General features: G+C 41.1%; 1 long non-coding RNA gene across 4 annotated transcripts in view; it reads right to left on the reverse strand.

The window, feature by feature from the left end:
- Positions 1–22,682, reverse strand: part of LOC144582969 (uncharacterized) — a 512,920-nt gene that overhangs the window by 100,528 nt on the left and 389,710 nt on the right. For all 4 annotated transcript variants that reach the window (XR_013536636.1, XR_013536637.1, XR_013536634.1 and 1 more), the window contains 2 exons: positions 5,953–6,093; positions 749–836 (listed from right to left, as the gene is read on the reverse strand). This is a non-coding gene — a long non-coding RNA (uncharacterized LOC144582969). The remainder of the gene's footprint in view (positions 1–748; positions 837–5,952; positions 6,094–22,682) is intronic.

The following is a 22,682-nucleotide window of genomic DNA, read 5'->3' on the forward strand; positions in this document are numbered from 1 at the left end:
GAAATGCAAATCAAAACCACATTGAGATACCATCTCACGCCAGTTAGAATGATGATCATTAAAAAATCTGGAGACAACAGATGCTGGAGAGGATGTGGAGAAATAGAAACACTTTTACACTGTAGGTGGGAGTGTAAATTAGTTCAACCATTATGGAAGACAGTGTGGCGATTCCTCAAGGCCTTAGAAATAGAAATTCCATTTTACCCAGCAATCCCATTACTGGGTATATACCCAAAGGATTATGAATCATTCTATTATAAAGACACATGTACAGGTATGTTCACTGCGGCACCGTTTACAATAACAAAAACCTGGAACCAACCCAGATACCCATCAATGATAGACTGGACAAGCAAAATATGGCACATATACACCATGGAATACTATGCCGCCAAAAAAAAAACAATGATTTTGTGTCCTTTGTAGGGACATGGATGAATCTGGATACTATCATTCTCAGCAAACTGACACATGCTCTCACTCATAGGTGGATGTTGAACAATGAGAACACATGGGCACAGGGAGGGGAACATCACATACTGGGGTATGTCGGGGGAGGGACAGTGGGGGACAGGGAGGCTGGGGAGGAATAACACTGGGAGAAATGCCTGATGTAGGTGAGTGGGGGATGGAGACAGCAAACCACCATGGCATGTGTGCAGCTGTGCAACAATCCTGCAAGATCTGCACATGTACCCCAGAACCTAAAGTACAATTAAGAAAAGAAAGGTAAGGAGAAACTTACCAGAGTTTATGGAATTTCCATGGGAAACTGCATCTCCCAGTTTAAAGGTGACTTTGGGCCAGCACTGCATTGGAATCGTGGTAGTTACCTTTTGAGTGTCGCAAAGAGAAACAATGCAATCAACTTATCTTTTCTGTACTCCTGGTCTTTCACTCATATTTCACGTACTGAAAACCAAATCAAAACTCAAAGCAAATTTTAACCTTGAAAAATACCTTTGATTTTTCGGTTTTTACCCCATAGAGGCTTTTCTGGAGGCTACTTCAGGAATGAATTCTGGTCACTTATCATGGGCCAGTTGCTCTGTTTCTTTACCAATTTGATGGATGTAAGTTAATTTGTTAACAACACAGATGGGACATGGGAGTTTGAAAGAACTTTGCATTTAGCTATGAAGAATAAACTAATTCATCAACTCTCAGCAGGGAACCATCTGAGGACTTAATTGAGACTTGTTTATAGAACTCAGAGCTGTTGTTTCACGTTTTCATGGTGCGCTAATTGTCCTATAGGGAATCTATTCTTTGTCACTTTTTTTTCTTTGCTGTCTGTCAGTGTTCTCCATCCGCTCTCCTCTCACTTACAGCTCAACAGTTTAGCCTGCCTGATATTTCCACTTGTCATCTACCTGCTCACCCACCTGTGTATTTCTATGCTGCAGAGCACTGGGCACTGCAGGCACTTCAACGACAGAGCCAAATTAGCATCAACAGTAACCATGGTTGACGTTCCCCTCCCTGTGCCCATGTGTTCTCATCGTTCAACATCCACCTATGAGTGAGAACTTGCGGTGTCTGGTTTTCTGTTCTTGTGTCAGTTTGCTGAGAATGACGGTTTCCAGATTCATCCATTTCCCTACAAAGGACACAACTTCCTTGGAATCAGCCATTTGCTACCCTCAGAAGGAGTCCCAAGAAGGACCATCAAGCAGTCAATGGTATTGCCATGTCTCTCAAAACTAGGGTGTGGGGAGATCTGAGGAATTCTGACCCCAGGGCATATATGAAAACTAGCACTTCATTGCAAGAAGAGTTTTAATTTTCCTGTGACCACTGCCTAAGGGTTTTTTTTTTAAGCACTGCCTCATACTGCAGACATCTGCTTTTGATGGATTGCCAGTAGCATTTCCCTCTCTAAAGGGTCCTCAGTACTACACAGCCAGCTGTGTAATCTATTTAACCACAGTGTGAAAACTTTTAGCCTTGAAACTACCAGCAGGTAGGTCAATGGGTGCACAGCTTCTTTAGTCAATGCAACTTGGCATGAATTTATTCAGTGTCCATTGATGAGCGTTAAGAAGGGCCTGGATACATGGAGTACTGCCCAGGGTTCCCAGACCTCCTCAGTTCCACCCACAATGATCAGAGAAGAGCCTGTACACTGAGTAACTCCACCCTTCCCCACCAGTGATGGGACAGATGTTCATGCAGATAAATTCCACACTTTCTCCACCCTTGGCCTCCATCCTTGGAGATCTAGAAGGTATCCCAGCATGTAAACTTGCCTGCCCCCAATATTCACTATCATGTACTTTAAGTCCACTAGGAATTAATCTCATGTTGCCCCTTATTCTGATTTATATTACAAGAAACTCCCAAATTACAGGTCATTGTCAGCCCTCTTAGTGCAATCCCCCAAAGGCTTTGCATGTCAAAATTCTCTATTCCCTGCTTCCACCAGCCCTCAGCTTCTGAAACCTTTTACTTCAACCCCTAGGATTCCCAGCCCATTGGCAACAGAGCCTCCTGTATTCTGGAACTCGTGGGCTCAAGTGATCCTCTCTTCTCGGACTCCCAGATTGCTGCGATTACAGGTGTGAGCCACCGTGCCCTGCCTACCTCCTATATTCCCAAATTTTCTCTGAATTTCCCCTTCAACTTCTCATGCTCACTGAAACCAGAGTAGTTTCCCTGCAGCCCTCTCCAGTGGTAGCTGCGTTTCTCCCACAGCTCGCCCGGCAGTGGAGAGGACATCTTCCTTGGTCTTCACTTCCCCTTCAGACTTTCCTCCCTCTGCGTGTCCCTTTTAGCCCTAAAAACCTCCAGCTTTGAATCACTTGACATCAGATCATATTAAGAACATCTGCTTGTTTCAGTTGCTCTTGACTCCTCTGCGCTCCCTTCATTTTTTTCCCTCCAGCTTGTGTCCTGCTTTCCACACAACTCTCATTCACTGATTTTTTTTTTCTTACACATGTAAAGACATTTCCGACACTCAGATTTCAATTCCTTGATCTTTTTTCCTCAGTGGTTTTGTTCTTCACCCTACCTCAGCCTCTACTTTTAAGGTCATAATATAGACGCCATCACTGCCAAGAGCCACAGCCCCTCCACAGTCATAGCTCTATGCACCCCAATCTCTGATCACCACTTCTGTCTTTCCAGACAGTTATCTTTTTTTTCTGTTTTTAAAGACAGAATCTCACTCTGTTGCCCAGGCTGGAGTGCAGTGGCATGATCTCGGCTCACTGCAACTCCGCCTCCCATGTTCAATAGATATTCCTGCCTCAGCCTCTGAGTAGCAGGGATTACAGGCATGCGCCACCATGGCTGGCTAATTTTTATATTTTTAATAGAGACAGGATTTCACCATGTTGACCAGGCTGATCTTGAATTCCTGACCTCAGGCCAACAGCCCACCTCGGCCTCCCAAAGTGTTGGGCTTACAGGTGTGAGCCACCACGCCCGGCCAGCCAATAAAATATTGACCACACCTTTGCACTTTCTCTTCCCAGTGGTCTCCTCTCTTCTTCCCAATTTAAATTCCATTGTCCTTCATTATAATCACTCTTAAAATATACCTTCATTTCCCTCGATCATCTTGACCTTCTCAGCACACAACTGGCAAAACCAGAACACTAAGTAAATCCAGCTCTCAGCCTACCTCCTGCTTGCATCCTGGCTGTGGAACATGGCTATAGAAAGACATACAAATGCACTGACCTCCATCATTTGATGTAATCAAGAGATTCCAGTGGGCCCTTATTAGTGTCCAGCAATCTCACGCCAAATCCTTGATCCAATCATTCTCTCACTCTCCAGGAGGACACTTTCATACTTTTTCCCTTTTCTCCCAAGTTCTAATGTCTTTTCCCTAACTTTTCCTTTCAGCTTATAATTAAACAATCATAAAAGAACATCTTCACCATTGTATTTGTTCTCAACCTCCCCATCTCTTACAGCAAAATTATATAATAAGTTTAAATAATAAAGAGCCGAAAAATTCTTTGAAGGGTTTGCCTGTACTTGGTGTCTAATTCCTCTCCTCCAATTACTTGTTAAGTGTCTTAAATTGAGCAATGTATACGCCCTTATCAGTCCACCAAAACCGTATTTGTCAAGATTGTCAATTACCTCAACATTATTCGAAGGAAAGGTCATTCTCAACCAATCTGACTTGACCTGTCGTCAGCATTTAGGGCAGCTGATCATTCCCTTCCAATTCAAACACATTTCCCCCCTTTCACGTCGCTTTCAGGACACTGTGCTTTCTTGGTTTTCTTCTCATTACACTGGTCATTCCTCAGCAGCCTTGGCTAATTTCTCCCCCTTTCTCCAGTCCCTTAAGTTTGGGATGATGTTCCAAGGCTCCATTCCTGCTCCTCTTCCTTATCCACCCTCACGCCCTTGGTGCTCCATACAGTCTTTTGACTTTAAATATCATGCAGATGTCAAGGACCCCGAAACTTACATTTCCAGGGTGAGCCTCTTAGATTTCAGACTCCTGTGGCCACCTTTCCATGTCTCCATTAAGATTTCCAAGACACACCTCAAATCTAACATGTGCTCCCCATCTTTTCTCAGTCTAACCCTACTGGACCCCAATTTCCTCATCTCAGTTAGCCCTCTTTAGGCTGGAATTCCTTGCAGCCCTCTTTGATTATTTCTTTTCTCTCACATTCAACATCCTTGCTATTATTCAAACATGTTCTGCGAATTTCCACATCTGAATAATGACTCTTCTGGTTCACTCTGCTTAGAAAGCATAGGAACATTCCCCCACTGCAAAGCATCACGTGCATAGTCCCTGTTACAAACTGAATGGCATCCCTTCTAACACTCACTGTGTCCTTGTCTGCTTTACTTTTCTCTCCATTTATTTATCAAGCGCATATATAGAATATACTCATATAAGCGCCATTACAATGCTAACTCATTTAAGTTTCATGACAATGCTATGAGATTACTGTCATGCCTACTGTACAGAGAAGAAAATAAAGCCACAGACAGGTTAAAATCTGCCCAAGGTCACACAGCTGGCAGAAGGCAGAGCTGACATTAAATCAAGGAGTCTGGCTCCAGAATCCACACTCAGCTGCTATACCAGGCTGTTTTTCCAAAGTACTTCTGACCTCTGGCATTATATTTATATAGTCTATATATAATATACGTATAGGTTGGGCACAATGGCTCATGCCTGTAATCCCAGCACTTTGGGAGGCCAAGGTGGGTGGATCACCTGAGGTCAGGAGTTTGAGACCAGCCTGGCCAACATGGTAAAACCTCATCTTGATTAAAAATACAGAAATTCCCCGGGCATGGTGGCAGGTCCCTGTAATTCCAGCTACTTGGGAGGATGAGGCAGGAGAATCACTTGAACCCTGAAGGCAGAGGTCAAACAGCACTCCAGCCCAGGTGACAAGAGCGAGACACCATCTCAAAATAATAATAATAATAATATACATTATACATTATATGTATAACCATTATACATTATATAACCATTACATATACAATGAGATTGCTCTCTGCTGGTGTAGTCATTCATTCATGGAAGAAATATTTATTAAGCTGACACTAGGTACGAGATGCTGTTCTGAGTTCTGAAAGTACAGCAGTGACACAAACATTAAAGCATTCCTGTGCTAATGGAGCTAATGTTCTAGAGGAGGGAGAGAGACAATAAACAAATGAATGGGGATATATATACATGTGTGTATATATATGTATGTATTCAGAAGTATAAAAATGTATTTTATAAATATATATTATATAAAAATACTTTTATAAATGTATATATTATCCAAAACACATTTTATATATTTAATCATAAAATATATAAATATAAAACTTTAAAATATATTTTGATAAAATATAAATGCATAGGCATTATGTCGAAAACATACATATACATATTTTTATAAATGAAAAACTATATAAAACATATTTTTATAGAATAAATTTATATTTAATGTTTATATTTACCTCTTAGGTGGTGCACACCCATGGTCCCAGCTACTTCGGAGCTGAGGCAGCAGAATCACATGAGCCCAGGGGTTCGAGGTGACAGTGAGCCATGATCATGCCACTGTACTGGTGTGTCTGGGCAACAGAGAGACTCCAACTCTACAAGTAAATAAAGAAATAAGTAGGTGAGATCCCCCTGCAGGATGCCAGCTGGAGGAAATGCATGATTTGCCCTCAGTTTAAAACCAAGAATTGAAAAAAATCAAACAGTTATTAACCACCTCCTATAAGACCTAAGTTGCGTTAAATGCAGCTTAAGATGAAGATAAGAACGTACAATGTTAGGACTTTGGAGTCAGATTGTTTGGCGCTGCCACTGGGAAGCTGAGTGACTTCCCAAACCAATCATTCACCCTTACCTCCTTCTTTTGGAATTCTTACTTTCTTTGTTGGAACGTAAACATAATTGTACCTATCGCATAGATTTGAAGAAAGTGTTAATTTAGTGGATGCAAGAAAGCTATCAGAACAGTACCTGGGAGTCACAAATACTCAACAAATCTGAGTAATCTTCATCACACACCCGGTACTTCAGTGAAGTGGACAGTATTACCTCCTTTCTTTAAGCGAGAGAACCGAGCCTCAGAGAACTCAGGTAATTTGCTCACTGGGCCTATGAATGAAAGAGCTGGAATTCACATCTCAGTTGACCTGACTCCTTATCTACCATATTACACAGCTGTCCCTTGGTATACTTTCTAGAGAAGAATCTTAACAATATTAATAATGAGATCTCTCGAGTGTTTGGAGATGACATGTGCTAAGGCTTGTTCTGAAGGCTTTACATGTATTAGCTCATTTAAACTTCACAGCAACTTCGCAGTGAAGTAGACCCTAACACCACCTGCTTTTACAAATGGGGAAACGGAGGTACAGAGATAGCAATGCGTGGCCAGAATGACATAGCTAACATGGGGCAAAGCTGGGGGTGGAACACAGGCAGTGTGTCTCCAAACCCTCATCCCGCAGCCCAAGGAACTACCAGAAGGTAACTCCTTGATAAAGAATAATGATTCCAACTTCAAGTTTTCCTGCTCCTAAAGTTTAGCAATAATTAGACCTTGATTTTCCCATTTTTGAGTCCAGTTGTCATACAGGCTCTTCAGCTCCACAACTAGCAGCAATAACAGTAACAACGTCTCGTCCTATGCTGAAAAATCTGACACTGACTAAAGCAGCCAATCTAAATAATTGATATTAATCACATGAGGTTTTAGGAATAATCTGCCTGAACCAACTCTGAAAGGTGGGGCTTAAAAGGCAGGGATGATTCTCAGCAGCTGCCGGAAAGGCATTCTGCAGAGGTGTGACTGACACCAGCCTGTCGGCTCTGAGGCAAAGCATGCCTTGTCTTTAATCGCGTAGGTTTTTACATTTAGTAATCCAGACAGATCAGTTCATGACTTATTTAGCCCTCAGGTCCCCCTTCATATTTCTAAACTGTGGTCCCTTCATAACCCTAATATTTCTGCTTTATTGTCTATAGCTGACATTAGTTTTATAATTACAGAAATGTGGACCAAAAGTTCCCGGTAGAATTAGCTTCCTAGGGCTACTTTTAAAAAGCACTACAGCCTGGGTGGTTTAAAACAACATAAATTTATTTTCTTACCATTTTGGCCTCTCACAACTCCTGGTCTCCTGCTTTGGTTTGGTTCTTCCCTGGGGCCCCTTTCCTTGGCTGGTATATGACTATCTTCCTTCCGTGTCTTAACAGGGCCTTCCTTTCCTGACCTCCTTTTATAAAGACACCGGGATTGGAACCCACCCTAATCAAACTTTGGTTTAACTTGGTTATCTCTTTAGGCTCTGTCTCCAAATATAACCACTTACTGAGTCACTGGAGATTAGGACTTCCACATAGAAATGTGGAGTAGACACAGTTTGGCCCATCAACTCCACTTCAGTATCCTTTCTCCCATCCACAGAAGCCTTTAAGGCAGTGGGAATGTCTGAGCTATCATGTAGCCACCCTAATTTCTGTTTCCACAAAGCTTGAGGCATAAGGCCACAGATCTCCCCTTCCATTTTCTGTAGTATAGCTTTTAGAAATAAAGAGAAAAGAACTCACATTAAGCCTAGGAGCATTGCAAGATTATATCTATAAATATTATATTTCATTTAAACTCTCAACAACCTTATGAAATGGGTATTATCTCAGTTGTAGAGATAAAGAGAACAGCCTCAGAGAGTTTAATAACCTGGCCAAAAATTCCCACAATTAATGATGACAGATCTAAGAGCTTTGGATTCAAGAAAGAAAAGAAATAAAGGAAAGAAGAAAGGAAAGGAAAGGAGAAGAGAGGAGAAAAAGAAAGAAAAAGGAAGGGAGGGAGGAAAGAAGAAAGGGAAGAGAGGAGAGAGAAAGAAGGAGAAAGAAAAAGAAATTTAAAGGAAGGAAGAGAGAAATAAGGGAGGAGGAGAGAGAAAGAGAAAGAAAGAAAGGAAGGAAGGGAGGGAGGGAGAGAGAGAGAAGGAGGAAAAAAGAGAAGGAGGGAGGGAGAAAGAGAAAGAAGGAAAGAGGAAGGAAGGGAGGGAGGGAGGGAGAGAGAAGGAGGAAAAAAGAGAAGGAGGGAGGGAGAAAGAGAAAGAAGGAAAGAGGAAGGAAGGGAGGGAGGGAGGGAGAGAGAAGGAGGAAAAAAGAGAAGGAGGGAGGGAGAAAGAGAAAGAAGGAAAGAGGAAGGAAGGGAGGGAGGGAGGGAGGGAGGGAGGGAGGGAGGGAGAAGGAGGAAAAAAGAGAAGGAGGGAGGGAGAAAGAGAAAGAAGGAAAGAGGAAGGGAGGGAGGGAGAGAGAAGGAGGAAAAAAGAGAAGGAGGGAGGGAGAAAGAGAAAGAAGGAAAGAGGAAGGAAAGGAGGGAGGGAGGGAGAAAGAGAAAGAAGGAAAGAGGAAGGAAGGGAGGGAGGGAGGGAGAGAGAAGGAGGAAAAAAGAGAAGGAGGGAGGGAGAAAGAGAAAGAGAAAGAAGGAAAGAAAGAAAGAGGAAGGAAGGAAAAGTTAGGAAGGAAGGGAGGGAGAGAGGGAGGAAAAAAGGGAGGGAGGGAGAAAGAAAGGAAAAGAAAGAAGGGAAGGAAGGAAGAAAGAAAGAAAAAGAAAGAGAAAGGAAGAAAGAAAGAAAGCAAGCAATGTGGGGATTGAGGGTATAAGGGTACGGCAGAGAGTGTGACTGAATTATGTTTAAAATCTATAGGACAACATAGCAGAAAAATTTAAACTCCCATTTCTCCCTAAATGAGCCATTTTATAGAACAATAAAAGATAGCAGCATGTGATATAATCTAATACCACCTATTTGTTTAATCATGATATCCCTACAGCCTCCCCAGATACCCATCATGTGGGCCCCGAGACATTTCACAAGGCCAGTTGCACTTCCATGCAGCCATCTGTGAGAAGACATGGGCTCCCAGTTCCCCCGGGACCGGGTCGCAGTGCTTGTACGCCTGAATCACAGCATCAACACTTTGGACCAATTAATTAAACTTAAAGATAAAGACAGAGCCATAAGAACAGAGTAGGAGGAAGAAACTGGCAGGAGTAGAATGAGAAATATCAAGTGGTCTCGTGGTGTACAAAAGTATCAGGGGAAGTTCCACATCTGAGATCACAACTCTGCCAGCCTTCAGCAGACAGAACTGGCGGGAGGCAGCTCACTGTGTTTGCCAGCGGGCATGAGAATTATGGAAAAGGTCATGTTTAGGGATTTCAATAAGTAGGCTGCTTCTGGGATTCTCTGAGTGTAGAAGCATCCCTGGTAGGAAAATACTGACCTAGCTGGTCCCCAGGTTTTCTGCTAATTTCAAAGTGACTGGTCCCCTATGCTCCAATGGATCGAATTTTTCCAAAAGCCTGTGCATTCTACCTGCTTGGCACAGATGGTACTGTGGATAGGAGATAGGTACCTGAGTATGAAGAGCAGATTAATGAACAGTTTGAGCAACTTCTAAGAGCAAAGGTTATTTAAATATCCTTTCCTAACATTATGTTGAGCTCATATTAAGGGTCAACATTAAAAGGCCCCAGCGGGTTTATAAATAGGACAGATGGGCCAAAGATTACATCATAATAGGGGACAGATGTGGATCCTGGAGGCAGTCTATAAAGACAGGTACCCGTTCCAGAGAACAGCACCTGTCTGCTAACGCAACTCTCACCTTCACCCCTAAAGAAAGAAAGGATCTCCAGTCTTCTTGAGGATCAAGCCCCGACCAAAACCTTGGTTACTTTGGCTCTGTTTATTATTTCTCTTCTGAGTGAGGGAAAAATGATACAGAACAGCATTTGAAGTCACAATCTCTGAGAACATAAACTGGGACATGTTTTGGCTTGCCCTAACTTTAATTTACGAACATAACAATAGACATTTTTGGAGTCTCCTCCAGATAACTACTTGGTAACCTCCACTTTTGGATTCTGGCCCATCTGTCTGTTATAATGCTGCTGTGAACTTTATTTAATACCACACCTGGGAGAGGGAGAGAAATACTGAGAAGTCAGAGTACTCAGTACATGGAATAACGGGGTCATACAAATCAATGTAAAATGTAACGCAAAAGGGCTGTGGGCACCCAACCATTCAAGTTAGGAGATAAAGCAGATGGAAAGTGGACTGAGCTCCCAGAAAGTGGTATGGTACATTTCCCCTAACTTTATTGAGAAGTATACAACGGTACTTCTGTTTGCCAATCCATCTGTGAGTTAAACACATTTTTAGCCATGTTTTGGAACCTATTTCCTATTTGGAGAAAATAACCATCATCATAATAAACCAAAAATAGCACTTATTAACTTGTTCTATGTGGCAGGCATTGTGCCAGGCAGTTATATGATCAGTAAATTCTCATAACAATCCTGAATATCTTCCCTGTTCCCTCTGCATAGATGACAGCTGATAGAGGTAAGATCCTAGCCCCTGTCACACACTGGATTCATGGCTCTTCGGCTTCAAATGCCATGATCTTTCCCAACCACAGATCCACATTCAATGTTCACATTCAGGGCACTGTGGTAGGCACTTCCATTCATTGATTTAGTGAATCCTACGCAAAGGCATCATGGCTTCCTCTTGAAAATTCTAGAGTAAAACTTAGAATATTAGCTGTTTTATCAGTTTCAACAGTTTCTCCTATTAAATATGAAGTGACTCACTTTAAGACCCAGGCTCCTCTGCATTTGAGAGTCGCAAAGTGGTAAGAAAATAAAACCAGATTAATTACTTTGGAAAATTGGTGAATTCTTGATTCTTTAACAGAATCTAGAGTGATGATCGATTGGGCAGACTCCAGAGGTGCATCATCATCAGCTTGATTTTTATCATTTTCTGGATTAGTGACCTTGAATAAGTTTCTTAATTTATATGGGCCACTTTTTTTCATGCTCTCTTTCTTCAATAGTACCAACCTGGGCAAGCACGATGGTTGTGAGAATTACATGAGACGATGCATACTTTAAATAGTCCACGATGCAGAGTAGGGTCTCAAAATTTACTAGTCTTATTATCATTACTTCTGTTCTACCCTAACTCTCCAATTCAGTTGACACCTGAAAGACGTAACTAGGTGAGCTAACTAGAGGCTGGCCGTGCAATACGTGGCTATGGGAGACAGGCAGCTCTCGGGAGACTTGGTTTGACTACTGGTTCTGTGTAACAGAGTTTTGTCGCCAGCAGTTTCCTAAACTCTCAGAATTTTCTACGTTAAAAATTAGAAAAACACATTGCATTTACGATCAAGTGATTTTTGACAAGGGTAGCAGGAAGATTCAACAGGAGACAGAGTCATCTTTTCAACAAATGGTAACTGGAATAACTGGGTATCACATGCAAAATATTAAAGCTGGACTTACACCACAGACCAAAAAAAAAATAGTTCAAAATGGATCATAGGTATACACGTAAGAGCTAAAACTATAAAGCTCTTGGAAGAAAATATGTGAGCAGACCCTGACAAGATGGCTGACTAGAGGCAGCCAGGAAGAGCTTCTCCCACTGAGAAAGACCAGACCATCAAGGAGACTGCCGCACTCTAAGCCGATCTACAGAAAGAATGCATTGCGAGTGGACAGAGGGAGGATATAAACCTTGGTCTGAAAGGGAAGGAAGCTGGGAATCATGCACAGGGTTGCTGAGCACTAGGACTCATTCCTGGCCTCAAGGGGCTCCTAGGGAAGAGGTGAGTAAAATGGGCACACAGTAGCCACTGTCACCACGGACCTCTAGGATTCTAAGTGTGAGAGACCCCATGATCCCCATGGACATCTGAATTGGCAAGAGAATCTGCCTGGAAAGTTGGCATATACAGACCTGCAGCTTGCACGGGGGCCAGTATGACTGGCACAAGAACTGCTGCAGTGGAGTACAGCCATGGGCACCCATCCCCCAGGGCTTGCCAGACTTCCCTAGGAGGCTTCAGCCTTGGTTAACTGTGGGGCCTGGACAAAGCAAGACTGCCTTGCCTGTGGGATGGGGCTCATCTTGTCTCAGAACTCCTCTGGCTGCTGGGATCTGGCAACATCTACTTACAATGCAGGCTCAGTTTGGTAGTAACCACTACCATAGTTCTTTGACTTGCAGACCCTGCGTATCTGTCAGAGTCATTTAGAAAGAACCATACCAGTGTACAGCCTAACCACAGCCTCCTCTGCTGGAGTGCATTTGTCCACAGCCTCCCCTTGCTACCCTGTCATGATGCACATACTTGGGAGTCTGCATTTGAGAGTCACAAAGTGGGAAGACCTGCCACTGCACTGGCATGCACATATGTGTGGACCTGCCACCACCCCACCAGAATGTGCATGAGGATCCCCACCATGAGGCAAGTATTCATGCACACTTGGTCCCACCAATGCCACATCAGTATGTGTTTTCTGGCAGCCCCAGTGGCAGAGTTGTTCTTAATCTTGAGGAGCCAGAGATCAAAGCTGCAGGCCTGGTCTCATCGCCCAGGTTAAGAGCACACAGTCCAGGATTGCTAACCTGAGCCTTGGTCTCCTGCAAGTATCCAGAAATGAAGCCAATTGACTAAACCCTCAAGGGCATCAAATAATAATGTAAAAGTGAAAAGCCTCATCCAAAAGACAGCAACTTCAAAGGTTAAAGAAACATGAGTCTGCAAAGATGAGAAATAATCAGTAAGAGAACGCTGGCAACTCTGAAAGCCAGACTGTCTTCTAACTTCCAAACAGATATGTTAGCTTCCCATCAAAGGTTCTTTTGTTTTGAGATAGAATCTCACTATGTGTCACCAGGCTGGAGTGCAGTGGCACAATCTCTGCTCACTGCAACCTCTGCCTCCTGCGTTCAAGCTATTCTCCTGCCTTAGCCTCCTGAGTAGCTGGGACTACAGTCATGCATCACCACGCCCAGCTAAAATTTTTATTTTTAGTAGAGACGGGGTTTCACACTGTTGGCCAGATGGTCTCAATCTCTTGACCTCATGATCCACCTGCCTCAGCCTCCCAAAGTGCTGGGATTACAGGTATGAGCCACTGTGCCCGGCCACCATCAATGGTTCTTAACCATACTGAAATGGTTGAAATAAATAAGAGATACTGAATTCAGAATCTGGATGGCAAGGAAGCACACTGAAATACAGAAGACGGTTGAAACACAGTCAAAGAAAAGCAGTGAAATGGTCACAGTGCTGAAAAACAACATTGTCATGTTATGAAAAAACAATACTGAACTTCTGGAAATGAAAAATTCACTATAAGAATTTCAGAAGGCAGCCAGAAGCATTAATAACAGAATAGACTAAGCTGAGGAAAGAATCTCAGAACTCAAAAGCCACTACTTCAAATCAATGCAACAGACAAAAATAAAAAAGAATTTTAAAAAATGGCCAAAACCTCTGAGAAATGTGAGATTATATAAAGAGACCAAACCTGTGACTCACTGGCATTCCTGGAAGTGTAGGAGAGACAGCGAGAAACTTGGAGAACATATTTGAGGATATTTCACGTAAAAATTCAGAGAATCCCTGTGAGATACTATAAAGTATCACCATCCCTAAGACACATAATCATCAGATTCTCCAAAGTCAATTTGAAAGAAAAGAGTCTTAAATGCAGCTAAAGAGAAGGAGCAGGCCAATACAAAAGGAAACCCATCAGGCTAACAATGAACCTTTCAACAAATCTCACATATTGGGTGAGATTGAGGGCCTACATTAAGCATCCTAAGAAAAATTCCAACGAAGAATTCCACATTCAGATAAACTAAGCTTCATAAGCTAAGAAAAATAAAATATTTTCAGATGAGCAAATGCTAAGGGAATTCGCCCACACCAGACTTGCCTTACAAGGGGTCCTTAATGGAGTGCTAAACACAGAAAGGAAAGATGATCACCTGCTACCACAATAGCACAGTTAAGGACATAGCCCTGTAACTTTATAAAGCAACACAATCAAGTCTACATAAAAATCAGTTAATAACACAATGATAGGATCAAACTCTTACAAATCAGTATTAACTTTGAATGTAAACAGGCTAAATGCCCCACTTAAAAGATATAGAGTGGCAAGTTGGATAAAGAAGCAAGGCCGGGCATGGTGGCTCACGCCTGTAATCCCAGCACTTTGGGAGGCCGAGGTGGGTGGATCACAAGGTCAAGAGATCGAGACCATCCTGGTCAACATGGTGAAACCCCGTCTCTACTAACAATACAAAAAATTAGCTGGGCATGGTGGTGTGTGCCTGTAATCCCAGCTACTCAGGTGGCTGAGGCAGGAGAATTGCCTGAATCCAGGAGGCGGAGGTTGCAGTGAGCCGAGATCGCGCCATTGCACTCCAGACTGGGTAACAAGAGCGAAACTCTGTCTCAAAAAAAAAAAAAAGCAAGATCCAACTGTATGCTGCCTTCAAGAGACATTTTTCACATGCAGTGATACCCATAGGCTTGGAGTAAAGGAATGGAGAAAGATCTATTAAGCAAACAAAAAACAAAAGAGAACAGGAGTTGCTATTCTCACTTCAGACAAAATAGACTTTAAACAAAGAATCATCAGAAAGGACAAGGAAGAGCATTACATAAGGAGAAAGGGTTGAATTCAGAAAGAAGACTTACCTATCCTAAATATGTATGCACCCAAGATTGGAGTGTAAAGATTTATAAAATAAGTTATTAGAAGCCTATGAAGAGACTTAGATAACTATGCAATAATAGGTGACTTCATATTCCAAAAACAATTTTAAACAGATCATGAAGCAGAAAACTAACAAAGACATTCAGAACCTAAATTGACACTTGACCAAATAAACCTAAGAGATATCTACAGAATACTCCACCTGGCAACAACAGAATCCATATTATTCTTATCTGCACATGGCACATACTCTAAATCAACCACATGCTTGGCCAAAAAGCAATTCTCAACTAATTAAAAAAAATAAAATCATACCAACCACATTCTCAGACCACAGAAAAATAAAAATGTATATTAATACCAAGATCTATCAAAACCATATAATTGCATGGGAATTAAACAGCCTGTTTCTGAATGACTTTTGGGTTTAAAAAATGAAATTAAGGTAGAAATACAAAAAAGTATTTGAAACAGATGAAAACAAAGATGCAACTTTCCAGAATCCCTGAGTCACAGTTAAAGCAGTATTCAGAGGAAAGGAATTTTTTATAATTATAGTTTTTAAAAACTTCAATAGTTCTGGGAGTATAGGTGAATTTTCATTATATGGATGAGTTTTTAGTAGTGAATTCTGAGATTTTTAGTGCATTCATAACCTGAGCAATGCATGCCGTATTCAGTGTGTTTTCTTTTATCCCTCACCCTCCTCCCAACCTTCCTCCTCCAAGTCCTTACAGTCCATTATATCACTCTGCATGTTTTTGCATCCTCATAGCTTAGCTCCGCTTATAAATGAGAACATATGTTACTTCGTTTTCCATTACTGAATTACTTAACTTAGAATAATGGCCTCCAGTTCCAAAAGCATTGTTTTTGTGGCTGAGCAGTAGTTCATGCTCTATGATTACCACATTTTCTTTAAGCACTTGTTAGTCAATGGGCATGTAGGCTGGTTCCATATTCGTGCAGCTGTGAATTGTGCAGCTATAAGCATGCATGTGCAGGTGTATTTTTCATATAATGACTTTTTTTCCTTTGGGTAGATACCCAGTAGTGGAGTGAATGGTAGATATACTCCTAGTTCTTTAAGTAATCTCCATACTGTTTTCCATAGTGATTTATACTAATTTACATTCCCACCAGCATTGTAAACGTGTTCTTTTTTCACCACATCCATGCCAACATCTATTGTATTTGACTAATTTATAATTGCCATTCTTGCAAGAGTAAGGTGATATCTCACTGTGGTTTTAACTTCTCTGATGATTCGTGATGTTGAGCATTTATCCATGTTGTTGGCTGTTTGTGTATCTTCTTTTGAGAAATGTCTATTCATGTCCTTTGCCCACTTTTTGATGGGATTGTTGTTTTCTTTAAAGAAAATGTGGTACAGGGCCGGGCGCAGTGGCTCAAGCCTGTAATCCCAGCACTTTGGGAGGCCGAGGCGGGTGGATCACGAGGTCAAGAGATCGAGACCATCCTGGTCAATATGGTGAAACCCCGTCTCTACTTAAAATACAAAAAATTAGCTGGGCATGGTGGCGTGCGCCTGTAATCCCAGCTACTCGGGAGGCTGAGGCAGGAGAATTACCTGAACCCAGGAGGCGGAGGTTGTGCTGAGCCGAGATTGGGCCATTGCACTCCAGCCTGGATAACAAGAGCGAAACTCTGTCTCAAAAAAAAAAAAAAGAAAATGTGGTACATATTCACCATGATATACTATGCAGCCATCAAAAAGAATAAAATTATACCCTCTGCAGCAATGTGGATGCAGCTGAAGACCATGATCCTAAGTGAATTAATGCAGAAACAGAAAATCAAGTACCAAGTTTGCACTTGTAAATGGGAGTTAAATATTCAGTACAGATGCACAGAAAGAATGCAACAATAGATGCTGGGAACTACGTGAGGTGGTAGCACAGGAGGAGGGTAAGGGTCAAAACCCTACCTATCAAGCACTATGCTCACTACCGGGGAGAAGAAATCATTTGTACACCAAACTCCAGTGACACATAATTGATCCATGTAACAAACATGCACATGAACCCTCCAAACTTAAAATAAAAATAAAAAATAAAAACTTTTTTTTCTTGTAAATCTTAGTTCTTTGAAGATTCTGGATATTAGCCCTTTGTCAGATGGATAGATTGCAAAAAATTTTTCCCATTCTATTGGTTGCCGGTTCACTCTAACGATTGTTTCTTTTGCTGCACAGAAGCTCTGGAGTTTAATTAGGTCCCATTTGTCTATTTTGGCTCAAACAAACCCATCCAAAAGTGGTGAAGGATATGAACAGACACTTTTCTAAAGAAGACATATATGAGGCCAACAAACATAAAAAAAAATGCTCATGATCACTGATTATTAGAGAAATGCAAATCAAAACCATATTGAGATACCACCTCATGCCAGTTAGAATGACGATCATTAAAAAATCTGGAGACAACAGATGCTGGAGAGGATGTGGAGAAATAGGAACACTTTTACACTGTTGGTGGGAGTGTAAACTAATTCAACCATTGTGGAAGACAGTGTGCGATTCCTCTAGGACCTAGAAATAAAAATTCCATTTGACCCAGCAATTCCATTACTGGGTATATACCCAAAGGATTATAAATCATTCTTTTATAAAGACACGTGCACACATATGTTCATAGTGGCACAGTTTACAATAGCAAAGACCTGGAACCAACCCAAATGCCCAACGATGATAGACTGGACAAGGAAAGTTTGACACATATACACTGTGGAATACTATGCAGCCATAAAAAACGATGAGTTCGTGTCCTTTGTAGGGACATGGATGAATCTGGAAACCATCATTCTCAGCAAACTGACACAAGAACAGAAAATCAAACACCACATGTTCTCCCTCATAGGTGGGTGTTGAACATTAAGAACACATGGACACAGGGAGGGGAGCATCACACACTGGGGTCTGTTGGCAGGTGCCAAGGGAGGGACAGTGTGGGGATGGGGAGGTCAGAGAGGAATAACATGGGGAGAAAAGCCAGATGTAGGTGACAGGGGGGATGGAGGCAGCAAACCGCATTGCCATATGTGTACCTAAGCAACAATCCTGCATGATCTGCACATGTACCCCAGAATCTAAAGTACAACTTAAAAATATAAAAATACATAAAGACGTATGAGTAAATTTTTGGAACTAGAGTTGGGCAAAGCCTTTTTAGATATGATGCCAAATGGACAAGCAATGAAAGAAAAAGAAATGAATAAATTTGACTTCACCAGGTTTAAAAACTTTTGTTCTTTAGAAGACACCACAAAAAATAAACTTACAATGCAGAAAATGAAAGAAAATATGTGCAAATCATAAATTGATATCTAGAATATAATTTAAAAACCCATATAATTTAATAATACAAAGATAAATTATTTGATTTAAAAATGGACAAAGGTTTTAAATAGATGTTTTTCCATGGAAGATACACAAATAACCAATAAGCAGATGAAAACATATTTAACATTAGCCACCAAGAAAATGCAAATAATAACCACAATGAAATACCATATCACACCCATTATAACGACTATAATAAAAACAAAACACATATAACGTGTTGGTGACGGTGTGGAGAAAGTGAAGCCGGCATGTAATGCTGATGGGAATGCAAAATATTGCGTCTGCTTTGTTCCTCTAAGGTTTAAAGTAGAGTTATGATAGGACTCCAAAATTCCACTTCTAAGTATATGCTCAAAAAAAAAAAACCAATGAAAACACATGCACATACCAAAATTTGCACATAAATTTTTATAGCACTATTATTCACAATAGTCGAAAAGGGAAAACTATAAGTCAATTGATAAGTGAATAAGTAAAAGTTATATAGTAATGCAATGCATATTATTTAGCCAGAAGAAAAAAAGGAAGTACTGATACATGCTACAGCACGAATGAACCTTGAAAACATTCTAAGTGAAAGACGTGGGTCGCAAAAGACCTCATACCATCTGATACTATTTGTATGAACTATCCAGTCTAGGCACATCTATAGAGGCAGAGATATTGGATTAGTGGTTGCCTAGGGCTATAGTGACTGCTAATTGGTATGAGGTTTCTTTTTGAAGTGACAAAACTTTCTAAAATTAATTATGGTGATGTTTACACACCTCTGTAAATGTGCTAAAAAAAAAAACCACTGAATTGTCAAAAGAATAAAAAAATTGAAGATTGGGTCTTAAAAAAATACCAGAGCCAATGATACAGACCAAGTTACCTCATCATGAATGAGAGTCACAAGGTATTAGTGAGATATTGGTACAGATGAAGAAAAAAGTGATCTCAAAATAGGTGTGGTTTAGCTCATGTTTTAAATTGTAAACCAATATAGTCCTTAAATCTTTACAGAGAAATCCTGCCTGAGTCCTGTTCTTCAGGGTGCTATCATGTGATAACGCCTATGGATAAAATAAATGCATTGTCACACAATGTTCACACCCATGTTCACAGTTTATCCACACAGCCATACTATGTAACACAATGTTCACAGCTTATCCATACAATAATAATAATATAACTACATATGCAAGGCAATCGAGTCATTGTCATCCTAAACCCTGAAATAAATCCTCGACATAAGTTCCAGGCCTAAAAGACAGCCAAGTCCTGTGACTTCTTCATCAACAGTATTTCATACATCTGCTTATTCTTACCACTGTCAGAATCTCATTAACTCAAACGTGCACTGCTGCCATTGCTGCCCAAATACTCCTGCTTCTTTCCAATCCATTCAATCTGCTGCCATCAAATAATCTTAAAAGGTAGCCTATATGATTAATTCAACTGCCCGGAACTATTTACACTGTCATTGTCTCTAGAAAAATAAGCTTAAGTTGCTTGATTGGGTACTCAAGGATATCTTTTTTTATATACCAAATTGTTTATCCAAAATTACCTTCTAATTTTCCCCCATAATTACTCTCTTCTAATGAGACTGTACCTAAATAAAAAATCCAATAGTGTTTACCTTTGAATCATGCCTTTATCTCAGCATATCCAAATTCTACTAATCTTTTAAAATTCTGCTATGTGGTTGTCATTTAATGCTAAGATCAATTTATACATTAGATAAAACTTGACATTTACCAAGAAACATTCCCTGACTATTCCAGGCTACCATGATTTCTGGTATCACTTTTTTTTTTTGGCCATTCATTGAGGATTCATCATATCCTGCCTTTATCTACCCAAATGGATTTTAGACATTTCAATAATATCAGTAACTTAGACGTTTTGGGAAAGTTTCTACGGATATAGTCAGTGCTCAACAAAAATGGTTTATAAATAAATCAAGAGTAGTATCACCAACAGAACCAACTCATAGAGTTAAAGAAGAACAAAACTTTTTGGGGCAAGACTTTATAGATCATCTAGCCTAATCATTCTGTTGTATGATTGGGTAAGCTGAGGTCCACATACAGAAAGAGACAGGCATAAGGTCTAGCAATTGCTTGACAGCAGAGCCAAGGCTAGACTGTGGTATGTTATTCCCACCCATCGGGGACCCTACCCTCAATCTAGAAAGTGTTGCCTAAATCTCAGTGCTTCCCTTAACATGATATCATCTCAGAAATGACGGAATTGTTCCAGTTTGTTCACGGGTGGGCATGTGGTTATAGAAAAGGGGCAGCCCGTTGTTATCCTGAAGTCTGGAGAAGAGGTTCAGGGGAGTGGGTGTATAATCTAGCCTATTGTGGTAGGAGTTATGCAAGAAGCTTGCTCTATAATGACTGGAACAGGTGCTATCTGGACTACCTCCAAGTCCAAAACATTTTTGCCCAATAGTTTTAATAAATTCTGAATTTGGAGAGTATATGAAGCCTGAGCACTATTCCCCAAAGATATTATTGCTTTTACCTTCAAATTGTTAAATGTTGAATTATAGATGGCCAAGAAGATCCAGGAGCAAAGGGCCAATCATCTGCTTAGGTAGCCCTTCTCTCATACCTCTGGCCTATGAGCAAGGGGGAGACATTGCAGACAAAGGCACTCTCAGATCCATATGACATCTTTAAATTCAGATGCCTCCAGGGAGGCACTCTTCCCTGGAGAGAAAACTAGGCTCAGTGCTTCTCAGAGTATCTTCTGAGTAGGAGAGGAAATAACTGGTATTTACCATCTTGCTACAAATGAAGGGATGGGAGGACATATTATTTAGGAAGGTAACTATATGAGCCACTGTGTTTTATAATTATTGTTCCTACCCATTACAATGATATTTTACCTCTGAATCTGCTGTCAACTAACTGTGAGACCTTTGGCATCTATCTTAAGCTCTTTGAATCTTGGCTTTGTTATTTTTAAAAATCGAAGTATTGGAAAATATTAATAACAAGGCTCCTTCTAATTGCCTGCTTTTAATACCTACCATTCGCACAGCACCATAGAGTATATGAATTTATAAAAGCCTCTGGCAGCATCTCAGGCCATTCTTACTACTTAGGAGCAGGAAGCACGGGTATGATTAGACCCATTTTACAGATAAAAGTATAGAGAAGTGAAGATCATAAACCAATTGGTAGTGTCTTACTCCATTGGTGTTTCTGTAAGGGAATACCTGGGGCCAGGTAACTTACATAGAAAAGAGGTATATTTGGCTGATGATTCTGCAGGCTGTACAAGAAACATGGCACCAGCATCTCCATCTTGAGAGGGCCTCAGGAGGCTTCCACTCATGGCAGAAGGTGCAAGAGAGGCAGCATCAAATGGCAGGAGTGGGAAGAAGAGAGAGAGGTGGGAGGGAGGTGCCAAGCTCTTTTTAGCAATCAGTTCCCTAAGGAACTAATAGAGCAAGAACTCATTCATAATCTCAAAAATGCCATCATGCTTTTCATGAGTGAGCCACTCCCATAACTCAAGTCCCTCCCAATAGGTCCCACCTCCAACACTGGACACCAAATTTTGACATGAGATTTGGGGGAGACTAATATCCAAACTCTATCAGGTAGCAAAGCTGGAGCCCAAATCTTCTAGGGAATCAGCAAACTACAGCCCAAAGGCCAAATCTGATTGGCCATCTATTTTAGTAAATAAAATTTCACTGGAACACAGACAGACTTGTTAGTTTTCATACTGCCTTTGGTTGCTTTCATACACACACCGGTAAAATTGAGTAGGTGCAACAAAAACTGTATGGCCTGCAAAGTAAAAAAAATATTATCTCTTGCCAGGCACAGTGGCTCAAGCCTGTAATCCCAACACTTTGGGAGGCCGAGACAGGTGGATCATAAGGTCAAGAGATCGAGACCATCCTGGTCAACATGGTGAAACCCCATCTCTACTAAAAATACAAAAAATGAGCTGGACATGGTGGCACATGCCTGTAGTCCCAGCTACTAAGGAGGCTGAGGCAGGAGAATTGCATGAACCCAGGAGGCGGAGGTTGCGGTGAGCCAAGATCGCACCATTGCACTCCAGCCTGGGTAACAAGAGCGAAACTGCGTCTCAAAAAAAAAAAAAAAAAATTATCTCTTTAGCACCTTCCAGAAAAAAAAAAATCGGTCAACCTCTGTTGTAGCACATAGGTGTGTGATTTTCCACTATCATACCTAGCTCCTAGCTCTTCAAGACCACTCTAATTTTTTTTCTTG

The sequence above is a fragment of the Callithrix jacchus genome, chromosome 6, assembly GCF_049354715.1.
Source record: "Callithrix jacchus isolate 240 chromosome 6, calJac240_pri, whole genome shotgun sequence".
In the NCBI taxonomy this organism is placed as follows: Eukaryota; Metazoa; Chordata; class Mammalia; order Primates; family Cebidae; genus Callithrix; species Callithrix jacchus.